Below are 16,708 nucleotides of genomic sequence, written 5' to 3' on the forward strand. Positions count from 1 at the left end.
CCAATACTTAATATGAGATATTTCTTGCCCATAGCTGTTGTATCTAATAGCAGCTTGGTATGATTTGTGTGTGTGTTTTTTTAAGTATTTTTATTTAGAATAAAGTTTGGTTTAAGTTGCAAGTAATCAAACTCTGCAATATCTTGCACACAATTCATCAATGTTACTGTTTTATTTAGTGCAACACCATGTTCATTTTTATAGATAAACCAAATTAAGTAATCACGAAGATCTTAACCAGAAATTAGTTTACTTTACAATACGTACAAGATGGTTACAGTACACTAAGGTTTTGCAGTTATCAATGTTTTTTACAAGTATGGTAATAATGTTGTTAACACTTTTTCAACAGTACGCCAGACCAGCCGCCCAGACAGGCCCCAGCCAACTGATGAGGATGCTGGGATTGCAGGTAAGAATTCACTGTAGTCACATATTCTGCAAACACATAGAAGTACAAAATATTAATGTTTATATATTCACATAGGTTCTACTTCTGTAAGCCGACCTCCTCTAAGGCGCCCATCACAGGGCTCGGCTACCTTACCCAGGAGGCCAAGTAAGACACGGCGTCTTGAATCCGAATCTGCGGCTCCATCTTCCCCACCCAGGCGGCGCATCTCCGCAGTCTCACCCCAGCCACCACAAGCACTATTGGCTAGTCCACAAAGTGATGAGCCTCGATCACCTCAGTTATCTGGTGAGTAAAAACTTACAATAAACACATACAAAATAATCTACACAGTACAGTTACTATGATGTGAGTTGTAGTTGAGATTACATGTTTGCCATAACAACCAATCAGATTTCACGTATTAACTTTTTGAAGGTGCAAATGCATAAATTTTATAAATCTTATTGGTTGCTATGGGCAACATCACATTTAAAATTGAACAGCCATCGTAATAAATTTAGTACACACACGTGCACAGAAAAAAAACTGCAAATTACTCACCGAAAAAAAACCCACCACCACCCCCTGAACACCATTATAGTGTTCACACACCTCCCCTGTCCTGGAGGTAGACTGCTTACTTGATCCGCTCCTCTGGACCATCCAGGTGAGCAGTCTATATCCTGGACAGGGGAGGTGACAGAACACTGTAATGCTGTAGAGGGGAGGTAGTTAGGTGAGGATTCCGGCAGTCAGTCTATGTGCACGCATGTGATGGGATATATGTGTTTTGAAACAAAATATTCCTCGTTTAGAAAAACACAATTAAAAAAACAAAAAGAATGCAGTATAATTCATTTTGAAATGTTTAGGCCAACCAAATATATTATGTGGAAAGGAAACAGTGCATGTTGCCCACCCCATACAGAACCAACCTTGATGCCCGACGTTGGCCAGCAGGAACAATACCAACAGGCCACCTACACACTAAACCTAACACCCGTTGTCCCGACCCAGCCAACCCAGCCGCAGGATATCCCCCAAGCCTCCATTACTCCACAACTGCTCCAAGCTCCACCCCAGCAACAAGTACCCGATGACTTTTGGTCCAGTTGGACTACCCAACAGACCCAAAACAATGCCTGCCTGACCGCCCACACCCAACACCTTGCCAGTCTGCCCCATCATCTGCCGCGCATTAGTCGCAACTCGGGCAGACTGATTGTCCAAGTAGGTAGAATAGCCACTTCTATGGATCAAATTCGGGCCGACAACAATCAAATGCTGGCTCATTTGACGCGCATCATTGATGAGCAACAACGCCAGCAGCAAACACTCATCCAACTGATACAACACAATCAGGTTGTGAATGAGTCATTGTCCAGGATTGTGGCCAGCCACACTGCAACCAACAACCAACTGAATGCCAGCATCCATAATTTAAGCCAGAACATCTCTTTGATGGCAGCACAACAAGTGAGCTCCAGCTCAGGAACCACGACCCCTAGCCAAACGCCAGTAACCTCCCCTGTTCGTCGATCCTCCCGAACACGTGCCAGTGAGCCAGCACAAAGCACGGCACCCAGCACACACAAGCGAAAAAAATAAAAAAATAAAAACTTTTGTGTAACACAATAAAAATTTGAATCTTTAAATCACACAACTTCCAGTGTCCGTGTCAAACATTGTAGAAGACGCTATGTATGTATGTATGTTTTTCTGGGGTAATGAATTACAATGTATTTATATCAAAAACTAACTACAATGTACACACCACTATAAACAACAAACATTAAGTAAGAAAACACACAATCACACTTACAAAAATGTATTGCAAAGTGTTTAGTCAAGGTTAATTACATCCAACAAAAACTTACCAGTAAAATACCGCTGAATCACTTCTTGCCTTACCTGCCTCCCTACATCTGTACTCACACTGTCACCAGATGTTTCTAACTCCTCTGCTTGCTGACTGCTTTCTCCCTCATCATGTGCCAGATGTTGATTCAAACACAGATTATGGAGAAAACAGCAGCAGAACACAATCCTAGTCACCTTTGAGGGACTATACAACAAAAGGCCAGCAGATTTATCCAGACACCGAAACCGTGATTTCAGCACACCAAAACATCTTTCTATCACATTCTGCGTAGCCTTATGTGCGTGATTGTAACTGTGTTCAGCAGGAGAATCAGGTTGGGACAATGGAGTAAGGAGCCAAGAGAAGCAGCCATAACCACCATCACCTGAAAAACATATATAGGCAACATTAGTACATGTGTATGATTATTAATTACCCTATACAAAAATGGAGTTTGTAGTTAAAAGACATACACACAACACATTTGGAACATACCCAGCAGCCAGCCATCAGGCATTTGTCCGTCCTCAAATTTATCGAAGAGCGATGACTGACTGAGGATGAAGGAGTCATGGCAGCCACCAGGGTAACCTGCAACCACACTCATAATTTTTAGTTTTGCATCACAAACCACCTGGACATTAATGGATTGGGCCATATGTCTGTTGGTATATATATATTGACGGCCCCTAGGTGGTCTCAGCTGAACGTGTGTGCAATCTATGGCCCCCAGCACATTGGGCATGCCAGCAAGCTCATAGAAAGCTACCCTGACAGCACGCCACTCCGACTCCTGGGTAGGGAAGCAGATTGAGGCATTAATATGTGGATCCAAGACATCCAAAACCTGAGTGGACAGTAAACAATCTAAGGTGAGTGTCATGTTATGTATTCTATACAATACTGTGTTGTAAGAGCTTACAGAAGCAACACTTAGACATAAACGTGTATGTATTTTTCAACTCACCTGATTCAAATATTTTGAAAAGGTTGGCTGCAAGATACCAATAACGTCGCCTGCCACAGCCTGGAAGCTCCCAGTAGCCATAAAGTGTAACACAGCCAGGAGTTTGTGCAGGCCTGAGACAGAGCGAGAGCGTGCTGTCTCAGGGTCTAGTCCCAGTTTGACAAGGTCATACAGGCGGAAAATGTTGTTTCTATTTAGGCGGAACATCTGTATGACCCTATCATCAGACAATGCGTTTAAGTTTAAACGACCCCTTAAAAAACGTGGCTGGCGCAGCCTCCGCGGCACCTGGACAACCTGCTGGCCATGTTCACTTACCTGGCCCTGATTTCTGGAAGCCTCATGGAGCAGTCTCAGGTATCCCACAGCAAACAGAAAGTCATTAGCACACACCACAGCCGCCATTTCAGAGTGAGAGAATTTCAAAATGTGCCTGGGACACTTTTATAGGGCCAAAAATTCAGGTGTGAGTAATGGATAATTGAGTACACATGTAAACACGCTTTTCAAAAGCAGGTCTGTTTTTTTTTAGGACTTTTTTACGATTTGTAATTTTTCACGGCCGCAAATGCATTTTCACGGCAGACATTACAATTACGAATGGTTAGTAAATGACCGAGATTCATATCTAAACAGGCGCGTTTTGACCGATGGTGTATTCATTCCTAATTTTTTACTTGGACTTCCCAAAAAATACGAATGTCCTCATCACTGCCATGATTTGAGTTTAGTAAATTACCGAGATGACACTTTGAAGAAAAAACGGCATCTCGGTCAAAATCGGGACCTTAGTAAATATCCCCAACAGTGTTCATATTTCAACCCACAAATACCTTATTTAGTATACAGTATCTTGATACACAAAAATATTTTCTTAAAACTACATTGTGTAAAGTAATTAATAAAACAGAATACAAATGCCCTAATGGTGTGTACATACGGTGAGATGTTTTCTTACGATTTTGACTATATAGTCATAATCGTAAGAAAAGTTAGTGCAGATCACAAGGTGAAAGTCAATTTGCGATCCCGATTCGATGCCGATGCGCAGTCCCGCGCAGTCGGCATCGCAAATCTAGATAGACTGTGCAGGCAAGTCAATTTTGACTATCTCTATAGAAGAGATAGTCACAATTGACATAGTCAGTATTACAAGCAAACTCATTATGTGCTTGCGATGCCGACCTAGCCCCTGTCGCATAGTGAGAATCGGGCTGAGCCCGAATCTCACCGTGTGTATGGGCCTTAACAAAAGTTTGGAAGGTGTTTAAGAATATTTAAATTGAATATTAATATTGAGCAGGCACATAAGCTCTATTTCCATAATGCTGAGTCAACATTGCTACTGCCCTTCTATGCACACACTTCAAGTGGTGTCTGTTGGAGCCTGCAATTTTGCCATCAACAGAAGACTGGACAGGAAGCTTCTCTATTACCAGTGCTGCAAGTACATTGGCGGTAATATATTGCAAGTCGGTACTACCGCCGAGCCGACCGCTATGCTTGCAGACGCTGCTGTGTGAGGGGAGGAGAGCGCAGCGAGCACCTCTCCTGTCCCTCAGTGCTAAGTCTAGAGTCCGGCGGTGGTGGGTATCTCAAATGAGACGCAGATCCGGTAGCCAATCAGAGCTCGTGGACCTGCAGCCGCAGCCAGGGCTGCCAAGAGAAATCCTGGGCCCTGGTACAACAACTTCCTGGGCCCCCCAGCCCCCTTGGAAAGGGTGTGACCACAGCATGCTGGGGGCATAGCCACACCTCTTTGGGGCGTGTCTAGCAAATGAGAAGTATCCACTCACAGGAGCATGGCATGCCTTCCAGCCAGGGCAGTAGGGAGCCTGCATGGGCCCAGGTACTTTTCAAGGGGCAAGGCTTAATTACAGGAGGTCTGGGCCCCCACTGGGCCCCTCCATAAGACCTGGGCCCAGGTAATTTGTACCCTCTCCCCCCCTCTCTCTGCGCCACTGGCCGCAGCTCCTGAAAGGCTGCCGATACACGAGCTCTGATTGGCTAACGGACCGGTGCCTCATTTGAGATATCCGCCGCCAGACTCCGGACTGACACTGAGGGGGCAGGAGAGCTGCTCGCTGCGCTCTCCTTCCCTCCCACAGCAACAATGGTGCGGTGAGCGGAGGGAGTGGGGGATATGAACTGTGGGGGCATTTGCGTAACTTGCACTGTAGGTGGGAGCATATCTGGCACTGTGGGTGGTGGCATTTGTGTATCTGGCAATGTGAGGCATTTGTGTATCTGACACTGTGTGGCATATATGTATTTGGCACTGTGGGGCATATGTGTATCTGGACTGTGGGGTCATTTGTATATCTGGCACTGTAGGAGCATATCTGGCACTGTGGCGGTATATCTGGCACTGTGGGGGCATTTGTGTATCTGGCACTGTGGTTCATATGTGTATCTGGCACTGTGGGGCATATGTGTATCTGCCACTGTGGAGGCATTTGTGTATCTGGCACTGTAGGAGCATATCTAGCACTGTGGGGGTATATCTAGCACTGTGGGGGCATTTGTGCATCTGGCACTGTGGGGCATTTGTGTATCTGACACTGTGGGGCATATATGTATTTGGCACTGTGGGGCATATATGTATCTGGCACTGTGGGGGCATTTGTATATCTGTCACTGTAGGAGCATATCTGGCACTGTGGGGGTATATCTGGCACTGTGGGAGCATTTGTGTATCTGGCACTGTGGTTCATATGTGTATCTGGCACTGTGGGGCATATGTGTATCTGGCACTGTGGAGGCATTTGTGTATCTGGCACTGTAGGAGCATATCTGGCACTGTGGGGGTATATCTAGCACCGTGGGGGCATTTGTGTATCTGGCACTGTAGGAGCATATCTGGCACTGTGGGGGTATATCTGGCACTGTGGGGGCATTTGCATATCTTGCACTGTGGGTGGGAGGCACATCTGGCACTGTGGGTGGTGGCTTTTGTGTATCTGGCTCTTTGGGGCATATGTGTATCTGGCATTGTGGGAGCATATCTGGCACTGTGGGGTCATATCTGGCACTGTGTGGGCATATGTATATCTGGCACCCATATGTGGATCACCCCCCCCCCCCCTTTGTATTGCCCATGCCCTGTGTGGCATGTGGCCATACCCACTTTTTGACACACACACAGTACCACTAAGAATTTTTTTCTACTTGCTTCACTGTCTATTATAGTTATGTTTTGTCCTCTTTGATTCTTTGATTATTGTCTTTAGGAACGCAAGATAGTGTAGTGCAGTACCTACTGCCAAAATGTCCCTCCATTAAACTGAATTATTTATTTCTGCATGTACAGCACTTGGAATTGGTAATTATAGGATCCTCTGACACACCTTTCTTTTATCTAGGAGCAGCTGATTTTCCATTTCCTAAAGTTGGAATATACAGTGCATCCAGAAAGTATTCACTGCGCTTCACTTTTTCCACATTTTGTTATGTTACAGCCTTATTCCAAAATGGAATAAATTAATTTTTTTCCTCAAAATTGTACACACAATACCCCATAATGACAACGTGAAAAAATATTTTTTTAGATTTTTGTAAATTTATTAAAAATAAAAAACTAAGAAATCACATGTACATAAGTATTCACAGCCTTTGCTCAATACTTTGTTGATGCACCTTTGGCAGCAATTACAGCCTAAGTCTTTTTGAATAAGATGCCACAAGCTTGGCACACCTATCTTTGGGCAGTTTCGCCCATTCCTCTTTGCAGCACCTCTCAAGCTCCATCAGGTTGGATGGGAATTGTAAGTGCACAGCCATTTTCTGATCTCTCCAGAGATGTTCAATCGGATTCAAGTCTGGGCTCTGGCTGAGCCACTCAAGGACATTCACAGAGTTGTCCTGAAACCACTCCTTTGATATCTTGGCTGTGTGCTTAGGTTCGTTGTCCTGCTGAAAGATGAACCATCGCCCCAGTCTGAGGTCAAGAGCGCTCTGGAGCAGGTTTTCATCCAGGATGTCTCTGTACATTGCGGCATTCATCTTTTCCTCTACGCTGACTAGTCTCCCAGTTCCTGCCTCTGAAAAAGATTCCCACAGCATGATGCTGCCACCACCATGCTTCAGTGTAGGGATGGTATTGGCCTGGTGATGAGTGGTGCCTGGTTTCCTCCAAACAGGACGCCTGGAATTCACTCCAAAGATTTCAATCTTTGTCTCATCAGACCAGAGAATTTTGTTTCTCATGGTCTGAGAGTCCTTCAGATGCATTTTGGCAAACTCCAGGCGGGTTTTACTAAGGAGTGGCTTCTGTCTGGCCACTCTACCATACAGGCCTGATTGGTGGATTGCTGCAGAGATGGTTGTCCTTCTGGAAGGTTCTCCTCTCTCCACAGAGGAATGCTGTAGCTCTGACAGAGTGACCATTGGGTTCTTGGTCACCTCCCTGACTGGGGCCCTTCTCCCCGATCGCTCAGTTTAGATGGCCGGCCAGCTCTAGGAAGAGTCCTGGTGGTTCCGAACTTCTTCCACATACGGATGATGGAGACCACTGTGCTCTTGGGACCTTCAAAGCAGCAGATATTTTTCTGTACCCTTCCCCAGATTTGTGCCTCGAGACAATCCTGTCTCCCCGGTCTACAGACCATTATTTTGACTTAATGCTTGGTTTGTGCTCAGACATGCTCTGTCATGTGTGGGACCTTATATAGACAGGTGTGTGCCTTTCCAAATCATGTCCAATCAACTGAATTTACCACAGGTGGACTCCAATTAAGCTGTAGGAAAATCTCGATGATCAGTGAAAACAGGATGCACCTGAGCTCAATTTTGAGCTTCATGGCAAAGGCTGTGAATACTTATGTACATGTGATTTCTTCGTTTTTTTTATTTTTAGTAAATTTGCAAATATCACAAAAACAATTATTCACATTGTCATTATGGTGTATTGGGCCTAATTCAGACCTGATCACTAGGGTGTGTTTTTTGCATCCCTTCAATCAGGTAGTCACCGCCTACAGTGGGAGGGGGAATTTGGTGTGCAGGGGTGCGATCGCATGTGCAGGAGAGCTGCATAAACAGAAGTTTTTGCAGTCTCTGGACAGCCCAGGACTTACTCTTCCAGTGCAATGATCAGTGCCGGAGCTGACGTCAGAAACCTTCCCTTCAAACCCCTGGTCCACCCTGCGTTTCTCCGGACACTCCCTAAAAACGGTCAGTTTCCACCCACAAATGGCCTCATCCTGTCAGTCACCTTGCGATCGCCCATGCGATCACTTTTTACGCCCATCCCATCGGTATGCACCGATGCCCAGTGCAGTCGTCCGGCGCGCCGGTGCATTGTGGTGCACACACATGCGCAGTACAGACCGATCGCTCGCTGTGCAAAAATGCACAACAGCGATCAGGTCTGAATTAGGCCCATTGTGTGTAGAATTTTGATGGAAAAAATGAATTTATTCAATTTTGGAATAAGGCTGTAACATAATAAAATGTGGAAAAAGTGAAGCGCTGTGAATAATTTCCGGATGCACTGTAACTTCTTATCCTATATAATAAAAGGTTAACGCTGCTCCTCACCTCTATGGGAGGAATTTGAGTGTTTTGCTTGCACGCCGGTGGCCACTAGATGACGCCTGATGGAGCAATTCAAGTGTTGCTCCATTTGGGTGTGCACAGCCGCAGGGGTATCTAGAATAAATATAATATGAAGCAACTAAAAGGTTCTAGGCATCTTCGACTCATTAGGTCTTCTGACTGGACTGGAAGCCCACTGAACACTTCCTTAGCTCTACTTTATAAATATGTCTTTTCACAATGATAGGAAAAAAGGGGGGAAAAAACGGGTGTGCCCATAAATTTTCTTTTAAAAGGAGATGTATTCAAGTTTTCTATTTCTGGTGCTTTTAGCCGCAAAAATGGCTATTCGCGGATATGCAAACTCTCATTTTTCGCCCTATTCCAAAATGTCGAAAAAGGGATTCACGCGATAATTCTAGTTGGCAAAAGCGGTGATAAGTAGACAGAAATCTCCCTGTACCCCCCAAAAAGCAAAACTGATACAGGAAAACATTATAGAAGTCTATTATTGGTTATAATAAAAGTATTTGATGTCATTAAATTAAGTCAAATGGCTGTCATATGCATTTTTCTTTAAATGTTAAAAAATTCTAGAAAGATTTTTTTCTGCAAAATAAGTGCTGTCATTAAATTTGGGGTGCATAAAAATGGGTATAAGTATATAATTGGGTAATTTTAGGGGACTTTAAAAAAACATGGAAATAGACCGATTACTCCCACTTGCTAGTCTAAACACACTGGTCCCACTCATAACGCACCCCAGTATACCTGTCCCATACCTTGTACCCCAATTTTCATCACTTTGCATTTTTTTAACCCCAAAAAAGAAATGTCATTATTAGATAATTAAAAACTTCTAGTGCCTAATTTAGTCATTCAGGGGGGTTTCCTAGTGGTTCTGAACCAAACCCCAACAATTTTAACTCAAAATAGGGATTTTGCACTACTTATCAGCTCTGAGCTGGTGAAGAGAAATCCACGATAAGCCCTACAGAAATTTATCGCGATAACTTATAGCTGCTAATAGGATACCGAATTATCGCATTATCGATAATTTATCATGAAACCATGATGTCACGGCTAATAGGATACGCCCTTGTCTTATGTGCAAGTTGGAAGCCAATAACCCTGTTGGGAGTAGTGAATAGTCTTACACTTCCTGAAAGTCTCCCGAGAAAACCCATCTGGGGATGGACATCGACCATTGCAGGTTTGCATTGGATGACGATGGTTTCAGTAGTCGGTGGCTCAGGTTTGTACTGAAGCATTGGATCTCCACCATCAACAGGAAAAACCATCTGCAACAAAAAACAATGGCCTTCCCTAGACAGGTTTCCTGCAGCTGTCCCATATTATAAGGCAGTATTTTTCTAGAAGAGTTACTGAAGACCTGGTAATTTAAAGTAAAAAATGAATTTAGTCTGTCAGAAATTTGGGAAGTTTTCTACCCAAGGCTCTGAGGTAGAAGCTTGTTCCAGACATTAGGGGAAATGTATTAAACCTTGTAAATAGTGGAGAAGTTGCCAATAGTAACCAATCAGCCTTTAGCTAGCATTTATCAAGTGCATTCTATAAAATGATAAGTAGCTGATATGGGCAACTTGTCCTCTTCTCCACATTACTACTCTTTAGAAGGTTTGATATATCTCCCCCATTATCCATTATCCTCCCCCTACTCAAGTGAATCTCAATTATAAAAATTGAAGAAAACTGGAGAAAATAGAAAAGATGATTAAACATCATCACAGCTGTACCTTTTTAGGCAGTTTAACACAATTCCCTGTAGCTGGCAACCATCTTGTTTAAACAGTAGACATCGCTGGCATAATTTGTCCTAAGATGGCAGCATGAGCATACCTGTGGTGAGTATAAACGACCTCCCCATCCTCCACAGTTGATTGGGAGTCTGAGGAGGTAACCCGACCTCTACCTTCTCTAACTGGGGCAAATATCGTGAAATTAAAATGGCTAGTGTGGTATTAATGGAAATACACCTCCATCAAAATTGTATTCTACACATTTGTCTTTAAACCTTTGTGACCCTTTGTCCACTTAAATGGAAATTATTAAAACATTTATTGTGTAGAATGTATTGTGATGACAAAGTCCCAAAGTCCATTTATATGTACGAAAATACTGTGAAAATGTACCGCCAGATGGCAGTACCGGCTTCTAATGGTTGCTGAGAGTTTGAAAGATGGCTTTGCCCATATAGATCGCCACAAGGTGAGTATCCTCCTTTACAAGTACAATGACGTACTTCATCAATCGAATTTTGGCAAAATCATTATGCAAACAGTAATTGGAGTTGCAAGAGTATCAGAATATTAAATTAGAACGAATCGCAATGTTTTGATGTACAATGTTAGCAAATCAGGCTTCATTTGTCTACTTTACCAGTCTCATCACTGGGATACACCCAAAACAGGCAATGGGTCATAAGGGGGTTAAGCATAATTCTAAGGGTCAAATGTGCACAGTTGGCCTTCTTTTCCATGCTCATGAGTGGTTGAGTAGTTATCTTGTTGACAATCAATATGTAAACAGTATTCTGCTGACGGAACACTGCCAACACAGTTGTAATGGTACTTAAAGCATTTTAATCATTGTGGCATTGTACATTTAACATGATTATTTACAATGTAGCACAGAACCACGCACCCATTCCATAGAAGTGAACAGGATGCCGGCTAGGAGGAGACATCAAAGCCGAGTGCCACTGCGTTCAGATCATGACATCACCTGTAAAAGACAGAATGCTGGTTACACGCACCAGATTAAGGAGACCAGCGGCGTACCGAGCCAGTAAGTGAAGCCCAGACTCCTGCTTCTGTAGTACGTGGGAAAACGCACAGTGGGCCTGATTCATGTTTGCAAGTAAAGCAAAAAAAAAATAAGAATTTACTCACCGGTAATTCTATTTCTCGTAGTCCGTAGTGGATGCTGGGTACTCCGTAAGGACCATTGGGAATAGACGGGCCCCGCAGGAGACTGGACACTCTTAAAAGAAAGATTAGTTACTACATCTGGTGTGCACTGGCTCCTCCCTCTATGCCCCTCCTCCAGACCACAGTTAGGGAAACTGTGCCCGGAAGAGCTGACATTACTAGGAAAGGATTTGGAATCCAGGGTAAGACTCATACCAGCCACACCAATCACACCGTACAACTTGTGATAACTATACCCAGTTAACAGTATGAACAACAACTGAGCCTCATTCAACAGATGGCTCAGAACAATAACCCTATAGTTAAGCAATAACTATATACAAGTATTGCAGAAAGTCCGCATTTGGGACGGGCGCCCAGCATCCACTACGGACTACGAGAAATAGAATTACCGGTGAGTAAATTCTTATTTTCTCTAACGTCCTAGTGGATGCTGGGTACTCCGTAAGGACCATGGGGATTATACCAAAGCTCCCAAACGGGCGGGAGAGTGCGGATGACTCTGCAGCACCGAATGAGCAAACTCAAGGTCCTCCTCAGCCAGGGTATCAAACTTGTAGAATTTTGCAAAAGTGTTTGATCCCGACCAAGTAGCAGCTCGGCAAAGTTGTAAAGCCGAGATCCCTCGGGCAGCCACCCAAGAAGAGCCCACTTTCCTTGTGGAATGGGCTTTTACTGATTTAGGATGCGGCAGTCCAGCCGCAGAATGTGCAAGTTGAATCGTGCTACAGATCCAGCGAGCAATAGTCTGCTTAGAAGAAGGAGCACTTAGCTTGTTGGGTGCATGCAGGATAAACAGTGAGTCAGTTTTTCTGACTCTAGCCGTCCTGGAAACATAGATTTTCAGGGCCCGGACCACGTCCAGCAACTTGGAATCCTCCAAGTCCAGAGTAGCCGCAGGCACCACAATAGGTTGGTTCAAATGAAACGCTGATACCACCTTTGGGAGAAATTGGGGACGAGTCCTCAATTCTGCCCTGTCCATATGGAAAATCAGATATGGGCTTTTACAGGACAAAGCCGCCAATTCTGACACACGCCTAGCTGAGGCCAAGGCCAACAGCATGACTACCTTCCACGTGAGATACTTCAACTCCACGGTCTGAAGTGGCTCAAACCAATGTGATTTTAGGGAAATCCAACACTACGTTGAGATCCCAAGGTGCCACTGGAGGCACAAAAGGGGGCTGAATATGCAGCACTCCCTTAACAAACGTCTGAACTTCAGGCAGTGAAGCCAGTTCTTTTTGAAAGAAAATAGACAGGGCCGAAATCTGGACTTTAATGGATCCCAATTTTAGGCCCAAAGTCACTCCTGACTGTAGGAAGGGCAGAAATCGACCCAGCTGAAATTCCTCTGTTGGGGCCTTCATGGCCTCACACCAAGCAACATATTTTCGCCATATGCGGTGATAATATTTTGCTGTCACATCCTTCCTAGCTTTTATCAGTGTAGGAATGACTTCAACCGGAATGCCCTTTTCCATTAGGATCCGGCGTCGCGGTAAGTCTTGGAACAGACAGGGCCCCTGCTGTAGCAGGTCCTGTCGGAGCGGCAGAGGCCAAGGGTCCTCTGAGATCATTTCTTGTAGCTCCGGGTACCAAGTTCTTCTTGGCCAATCCGGAACGATGAGTATAGTTCTTACTCCTCTCTTTCTTATTATCCTCAGTACCTTTGGTATGAGAGGAAGAGGAGGGAACACATAAACCGACTGGTACACCCACGGTGTCACTAGAGCGTCCACAGCTATCGCCTGAGGGTCCCTTGACCTGGCGCAATATCTTTTTAGCTTTTTGTTGAGGCGGGACGCCATCATGTCCACCTGTGGCCTTTCCCAACGATTTACAATCAGCTGGAAGACTTCTGGATAAAGTCCCCACTCTCCCGGGTGAAGGTCGTGCCTGCTGAGGAAGTCTGCTTCCCAGTTGTCCACTCCCGGAATGAACACTGCTGACAGTGCTAGCACGTGATTCTCCGCCCATCGAAGAATCCTTGTGGCTTCTGCCATCGCCATCCTGCTTCTTGTGCCGCCCTGTCGGTTTACATGGGCGACAGCCGTGATGTTGTCTGACTGAATCAGCACCGGCTGGTTTTGAAGCAGGAGTTCTGCTTGACTTAGGGCATTGTAAATGGCCCTTAGTTCCAGAATATTTATGTGTAGGGAAGTCTCCTGACTCGACCATTGTCCTTGGAAGTTTCTTCCCTGAGTGACTGCCCCCCAACCTCGGAGGCTTGCATCCGTGGTCACCAGGACCCAGTCCTGAATGCCGAATCTGCGGCCCTCGAGAAGATGAGCACTCTGCAGCCACCACAGCAGAGACACCCTGGCCCTCGGGGACAGGGTGATCAGCCGATGCATCTGAAGATGCGATCCGGACCACTTGTCTAACAGATCCCACTGAAAGATCCTTGCATGGAACCTGCCGAAGGGAATTGCTTCATAAGAAGCTACCATCTTTCCCAGGACTCGCGTGCAGTGATGCACCGACACCTGTTTTGGTTTCAGGAGGTCTCTGACCAGAGATGACAACTCCTTGGCCTTCTCCTCCGGGAGAAACACCTTCTTCTGTTCTGTGTCCAGAATCATGCCCAAGAACAGCAGACGCGTCGTAGGAACCAGCTGCGACTTTGGGATATTCAGAATCCAGCCGTGCTGTTGTAGCACTTACTGGGATAGTGCTACTCCGACCAACAACTGCTCCTTGGACCTTGCCTTTATAAGGAGATCGTCCAAGTACGGGATAATTATAACTCCCTTCTTTCGAAGGAGTATCATAATTTCGGCCACTACCTTGGTAAATACCCTCGGTGCCGTGGACAGACCAAACGGCAACGTCTGGAATTGGTAATGGCAGTCCTGTACCACAAACCTGAGGTACTCCTGGTGAGGTGGGTAAATGGGGACATGTAGGTAAGCATCCTTGATGTCCAGTAACACCATAAAATCCCCCTCTTCCAGGCTTGCAATAACCGCCCTGAGCGATTCCATTTTGAACTTGAACTTCCTTATATAAGTGTTCAAGGATTTCAAATTTAGAATGGGTCTCACCGAACCGTCTGGTTTCGGTACCACAAACATTGTGGAATAGTAACCCCGTCCCTGTTGAAGGAGGGGAACTTTGATTATCACCTGCTGGAGGTACAGCTTGTGAATTGCCGCCAATACTACCTCCCTTTCCTTGGGAGTAGCTGGCAAGGCTGATTTGAGGTAACGGAAAAGGGGAGACGTCTCGAACTCCAGCTTGTATCCCTGAGATACCACTTGTAGAACCCAGAGATCCACTTGTGAGCGAACCCACTGGTCGCTGAAGTTCCGGAGACGGGCCCCCACCTCACCTGGCTCCACCAGTGGAGCCCCAGCGTCATGCGGTGGACTTAGTGGAAGCAGGGGAGGATTTTTGTTCCTGAGAACTGGCTGTCTGGTGCAGCTCTTTCCCTCTAGCCCTGCCTCTGGGCAGAAAGGACGCGCCTCTGACCCGCTTGCCTTTCTGAGGCCGAAAGGACTGTACTTGATAATACGGTGCTTTCTTAGGCTGTGAGGGAACCTGAGGTAAAAAGTCGACTTCCCAGCTGTTGCTGTGGATACGAGGTCCGAGAGACCGTCCCCAAACAATTCCTCACCCTTATAAGGCAGAACTTCCATGTGCCTTTTAGAATCAGCATCACCTGTCCACTGCCGAGTCCATAATACTCTCCTGGCAGAAATGGACATTGCATTAACTCTAGATGCCAGCCGGCAAATGTCCCTCTGTGCATCCCTCATATATAAGACTACGTCTTTAATATGCTCTATGGTTAGCAAAATAGTATCCCTGTCAAGGAAATCAATGTTATCTGACAGGGAATCAGACCATGCTGCTGCAGCACTACACATCCATGCTGAAGCAATAGCAGGTCTCAGTATAGTACCTGAGTGTGTATACACAGACTTCAGGATAGCCTCCTGCATTCTATCTGCAGGCTCCTTTAAGGCGGCCGTATCCTGAGACGGCAGTGCCACCTTTTTTGATAAGCGTGTGAGCGCCTTGTCCACCCTAGGGGATGTTTCCCAACGCAACCTGTCCGTTGGCGGGAAAGGGTACGCCATTAGTAACCGTTTAGAAATTACTAATTTCTTATCTGGGGAACACCACGCTTCTTCACACAATTCATTTAACTCATCAGATGGGGGAAAAGTCACTGGCTGCTTTTTCTCCCCAAACATAATACCCTTTTTAGTGGTAACCGGGTTAATGTCAGAAATGTGCAACACATTTTTCATTGCCGTAATCATGCATCGGATGGCCCTTGTGGATTGTACATTTGTCTCATCCTCGTCGACACTGGAGTCAGACTCCGTGTCGACATCTGTGTCTGCCATTTGAGGTAGCGGGCGTTTTTGAGCCTCTGATGGCCTCTGAGACGCTTGGGCAGGCGCGGGCTGAGATGCCGGCTGTCCCAAAGCTGTGACGTCATCGAACCTTTTATGCAAGGAGTTGACACTGTCGGTTAATACCTTCCACATATCCATCCACTCTGGTGTCGGCCCCGCAGGGGGCGACATCACACTTATCGGCTCCTGCTCCGCCTCCACGTAAGCGTCCTCATCAAATATGTCGACACAGCCGTACCGACACACCGCACACACACACACACACACACACAGGGAATGCTCTGACTGAGGACAGGACCCCACAAAGTCCTTTGGGGAGACAGAGAGAGAGTATGCCAGCACAAACCAGAGCGCTATATAACAGAGGGATTTACACTAATACACAGTGAATTTTCCCCCAATAGCTGCTTATACACCTTTTGCGCCTAAATTTATGTGCCCCCCCTCTCTTTTTTACCCTTTCCGTAGTGTATACTGCAGGGGAGAGCCTGGGGAGCGTCCTTCCAGCGGAGCTGTGAACAGAAAATGGCGCTGGCTGTGCTGAGGAAGATAGCCCCGCCCCTTCAGCGGCGGGCTTCTCCCGCTTTTTTAATAATATATATGGTGGGGGATTAGGCACATATACAG

The 16,708-nt window shown here is 45.7% G+C and overlaps 1 long non-coding RNA gene across 1 annotated transcript; it reads left to right on the forward strand.

Moving 5' to 3' along the window:
* The first annotated feature begins 244 nt into the window (after positions 1-244).
* Positions 245-2,057, forward strand: LOC134911220 (uncharacterized). Its single transcript, XR_010176410.1, has 3 exons — positions 245-412; positions 488-700; positions 1,323-2,057. It is a non-coding gene; the product is annotated as an uncharacterized LOC134911220 (long non-coding RNA).
* Positions 2,058-16,708: the final 14,651 nt, after the last annotated feature.

Source organism: Pseudophryne corroboree, chromosome 4 (assembly GCF_028390025.1).
Source record: "Pseudophryne corroboree isolate aPseCor3 chromosome 4, aPseCor3.hap2, whole genome shotgun sequence".
Taxonomy (NCBI): Eukaryota; Metazoa; Chordata; class Amphibia; order Anura; family Myobatrachidae; genus Pseudophryne; species Pseudophryne corroboree.